Raw genomic sequence first — 5,472 nt, 5'->3', positions numbered from 1 at the left:
TTTTGTGTGATGTGTTTTAAGTACTATTCATTTAAGTTATTGAAAATGAGAATGAAATGTTGAGCTTCAAGATTAACGCACTATGCAAGCATGTGTACTTTTTTTATATCTCCCAGGTTTAGTTTTTACAACACCCCATCCCGGTTGCTGTCTCACACAGTAGTCCTTTAACATGCTGTATCGGCAGTGCAACGCGGAGTAAGCTGCTTCACATTCCCTTAGCAAGTTCAGATCATCGTGCCCATTCATATTCCTTCTAGAATCCCTTATCCCCAAAACAGTTCTATTTTTTCCTTAATCACTACTACAAAGGCTTTACGTTAAATTGCTGTCCCATTCTAGATAACTTTTGCTAATTGTTAAAAGAATATGTACTTTGAAAACAAATTAGTATTTATACTGTAAATATATGCAAGAAACAAAGAAATGTGTATTTGGCTTTTATTTTTAGATGAGACATTTATATGATTGAGTGAATTTCTGGTACCGATCAGTTTCTATTCTAGCTTTACAGCTGATAAGAGGGGAGAGATATCTTGAGCCTTGTACCAATTTATCACTTTCTCATTCACAGTCACATGGAAGGCATTTGGCAACTGGGAAAACACTGAGTAAAGGAACATGATTGAGCGCATCAAAAGTCTTCCCATCCATCCCCCTCAGAAAGAGGAGTGGTTTTAGATCTTTGTACAGGGACAGTGGGCAACAGCAGATCAGTTAACAAGGCACAAATACTGGGAATGCTCACACAAAGCCGTGAACGCAGGTTAGAAAATACATACCGTTCAAGTAGGCCAGGCCCAGGAAACCTGGGAGTCTAGAACCAAGTGAGCAGTCTGGAATTTGGGAGATGGGAAGGTCTTTACTTTGGCACTCAGCTAATGGATAGACTATACAAGGCATATAAGAGTGTGTACCTGCAGGCTGTGGGGTGGTCAGCAAGAAGCCTCTTACAAAGTCCTTTTGAAACACCAGCTTAAAGAGAAAAGTCTATTTACACTCCACGAAAAAAAAGTTTTCGGTGACACAAATTTATAAAGGTTTGTTTTTAATCTTTAGGTGTGTGGTATCAACATGGAATTAGGACCCATAAGGTTTGGATTATAGCCCTAGCTCTAATGGCATCTGATGGAACTGACCTTTCTGGCTCTGTGTGACTGAGAAAATGGGGCGATAGTATCATTAATGTGTCTTCTCTTCTTAAAGTGTCATCTAATTATTGGAATATGTATTTCAATACATGTATCTAGACTTTAAAAAAAATTTTTATTGGCGTACGGTTGATTTACAATGTTAGTTTGAGGTGTACAGCAAAGTGATTCAGTTATACATACACATATATCCACTCTTTTTAGATTCTTTTCCTATACAGGCCATTACGGAGTATAGCAGAGTTCCCTGTGCTATACAGTAAGTCCTTATTAGTTATTTTATATATAGTAGTGCGTATATGTCAATCCCAATAGACTTTTTATATACATTTGACAAAAGTCAATATTGATAATTTTATATAAAACTCGGAAAATACCAAGTACTTAAAACATCAAAATGCCTTTATTTAATTTAAAAAAATGTTATTGCTGCTTTAACCTCTCTAGTACTCCAAAAATTAATGATGTATGTGTATGCAGGTGTCTTTTTATGTGGATACGACACTGCAATCTTTCTAGAATTATTTCTAGTACCTGTTTTTCCACCTTTCTGGGCATTTTAGAGAAAATTTCCAGAAAATGACTGAAGCAGCTGGATGCATCTTGTGCTTTTCCTGGCAAGTTTGTTCAAGGGAAACAAGTGCTGACATTTTGTCCATCTACTTCTTAAGGCCTTTTTTGTCTGTGTTCTTTTTCCCAGTGAGGTATGGTGACCCAGCATCTGTCTGCTCTCACTTGCCCTGGCACTATCTCTATCATAATGGTTCTTTTTCTACCCTTCTTTTGTCATAGGCCGAGACTTTACCACACTTCCTGTGTGGCTCCTCTTTGTACTCACAGATTATGGCACTACACTGAGAGTTGGCTTGCAGGTAAAGACGACCAACACCGCTACCTGTGACAGATAATAGAGATCTCCTCACTTACTGCAGGCTCACTTGGCAGTTTTGCAGACTAACAAAATGAGTGATAACTTCTTTTTAAAAGAAACTCCAGGACACAAGTAACCTCCGGAAAGTCCTTGGAGATTTTCTTATCAGAAGAGAATGAAAAATATTAATAAGAAGTGATGACAATGGGGACTGGCTGCAAGGCACCCAACAGAAGGTTCCCTCTCCTGTCATTTTACCCCACCAGTTCTCTCTCATTCCCAGAGGGTTAGAGAAAGGAAGCAGTTTCTCCTTCAAAAACTTCATCCTTGGGATCCCCACTCTCCCTAGTCAGTTTGTGAGTGAAGCAATGATTTGTTTTTAAATTTAATTTTTTAATTTATGCAATACATGTTTACTATAAAATTTTTTTTACAGTACATAGTTATGTAAAGTAAGTGTGAAAGTCCCTCCTTCGATCCACCTTTCTAGCTATCACTTTACAGATGTGGTGGCTCTTAAAATTTTAGTGTATGACACTCCACATGATCTACTAGACCTGGGAACACAGTATCAGTCTAGATGGGAAGTAGGCTTTTCATCATGGTAGGAATTCACTCTCAATCCCTAAGACTGTCTCTGTGTGACATTGGAATCAGCTCATTGTAGTCCACTATGGATTATCTGTGAGAGATATATGTCTTAAACTTGAACACTGTGGGAAGAGGCGGGGAACATATGAATGACTACTGTGTGCCAGGCATTGTAAACAATTTATATGTTATTTAATACTTAAAGCCATGATTCAGAGAGAGTATGGATATAGTCTACAATGAAAGAAAAAGGACACTTGAAGTACTTGCCCAAGGTCCCATGGTCAGTAAGTTGAAGAGCCAGGATTCAAATCTAGGTTAAATCTTCTCTTTTCCACTCTATTACACTGGCATTTCACCCCTTTTTTCTTTTTTCTACTACTAATTGTGGCCTGGCATCAAAATATACTTTTCATCAATATTCTTGGCAAAAAAGTTAATTTGCTGTGTAATGAGATTATATAATAAGGCATTGCCTATTAATCATTAGGGGGGAAAATATTTTGATTAAAAAATAAAAGACTTTAGGAAGGAATGTCCTAAAGCAACTCAGAGGCCCTTCAACTTAGTATACTGTCAGGAGGCATGCAAATACAGTTGTGAGAAGTTTTAGAAACATATTGTGACAAATATTTTATGAGATTTAAATGTTTAAAGTTTTAAACATCTCTTCCAGACCCCACCATTCATCATTCTTTTTAATTCATTCAAAAATTTCCTATTCCAGCCTTTCTAGTTCGTATAACATTCTCTTGTCTCACTAAGTCCCTAGAGAAGTGGCATCCTCCACTCTCTAAGTTCCACTTCCAACACTCAAGTTGTTAAAACTTTTATTTTGTTTTTTTACAGTTCTCTGACCTACTTATTCAGGTAATGTTCCCTGAGTTTTCTCACAGACATCACCACTTATACTCAGGGTTTTTTGGCACACTGTTATCTAACTTGGTTTCTCTGCATTGGTCTTCCAGTCTCTCCCTTTCATTAAAAATGTATTCTGTTTTTAGAAAGACAAATATCATATGATATCACTTATATGTGGAACCTAAAAAAAAATGATACAAATGAACTTATTTACAAAACAGAAACAGACTCACAGAATTAGAAAACAAACTTGTTACCAAAGGGGAAAGGGAATAGGGATAAATTAGGAGTTTGGGATTAATAGATACAAGCTACTATATATAAAGCAGATAAACAACAAGGACCTACTGTATACCACAGGGAACTATATTCAATATCTTATAATAACCTATAATGGAAAAGAACCTGAAAAAGAACATATTTATATATATATATATATGAATGAACATATATATAAATATATATATATGCATCACTTTGCTGTACACCTGAAACTAACACAACATTGTAAATCAACTATACTTCAATTAAAAAAAAGATACTCAGTTCTTGATATTTGCTACAATATCAGCAATGATGCAGGTAGACTTCCTCGCTCAGCTGTTTGAGGAATGGATGGGGTGTGACTTCTCATCTCCTTTACTCACTCCTACAAACCCTTGAGCTAGGGCACCTAAACCTCAAAAAGACCCCTGATCTTTTTAAAACTTTTATATACCTACCTGGTTCCAAGCCTGAAAAATCTTTTGTGCGTGTATGCACCAGAATCACCAGGGGGAGCTTTGGCTAAACATCAGTTCTTTGACTTTGCCCCAGACTTAATGCGAATCTCTGTCACTAGGGTTTCTCAGTGATTCTAATCCTTGTAGCTAATTTAATTTAATTAAATAAAATTGAAAATTCACTTAGTTGTGCCAGTCACATTTCAGATGCTCATTATTCATATATGGCTACTGGCTACTGTATTGGCTAGCACAGATACAGAATATTTCCATCATCACAGAAAGTTCTCTTGGACAGCACTGATCTAGAATATATAAATGGCAGTTGAAGCTTTGAGGATGGAAATGATTTCTCAGAAAGTATAAAACTGGAAGAGAAGGGGATCCAAGGACAAAATTGTTAAAATCCTCCCATTAAGAGGCAGGTAAAGACTCAGCGAAGCAATGACCAGAGAAGTAAGAGAGAATAAGGGAGTGGTATCCTAAACATCAAGGGAAGAAAGTTTTGAGAAACAGGGAATTGGTGATCGCTGTGTAATTTTAAACATTAAGGTACATGGTTGATGATGCAAAAAGGAACATTACTTGGGGAAGGATGGCTTCTCAGACAGTCCCCACAGTGGGACATTGGCCTTTGTGGATTCTCCATTGACCAAAATCTGCCTCCCAGAAATCCAAACTTGCCCTCATGTGAGTGTCAGTATCTTTCAGGAACAGATTCTCTTTATCTAAGGTTACATATACTGATTTTCTATATGTGTGCATCTATCAGATTTTAGCTCACAAATACATTGATGTAGGATATATACCAGAATGTCAACTCAATAAAAATAAAACTGTTAGATGCTTAAATTAGCCTGACTAGTGCATTCTGCCTTCTCCCTGTAGGTCTGCATAAAAGAAAGGCAAATTTTCAGTAGGTTACTTTGTGAGTATGAAATGAGAACAAATATTTAGTTGATCTTATGAAGTTTCTCAGCTGGCCCAGCTTAAGTCACTCCCAAGGCATATACTTGTCAAAGAAAGCTCAGTCTCTTGAACCCTTGTATTTTAAATGCTCCCTTGCCTGACAAACCCCTTCTTTTCTTTCTCCAAAAGGAGTGCACTTTTTGTTTTTCAAGTTGCAATCCCAGTGCAATTTTTCCTGCCTGAGAGTCTACGTAGGACAACCTGGTTGAGTTTTTATGGTTTCCAAATTCCCACAGAACTGCATTCATCATCTGTTGCTTTTTACTAGTTTAACTTTTAGAGGGCAATCTTATTTCCAAGTTTCTGA

This window comes from Phocoena phocoena, chromosome 2 (genome assembly GCF_963924675.1).
Source record: "Phocoena phocoena chromosome 2, mPhoPho1.1, whole genome shotgun sequence".
NCBI lineage: Eukaryota > Metazoa > Chordata > Mammalia > Artiodactyla > Phocoenidae > Phocoena > Phocoena phocoena.
The sequence above is the reverse complement of the archived record's forward strand: the minus strand, read 5'-3'. Positions refer to the sequence as shown.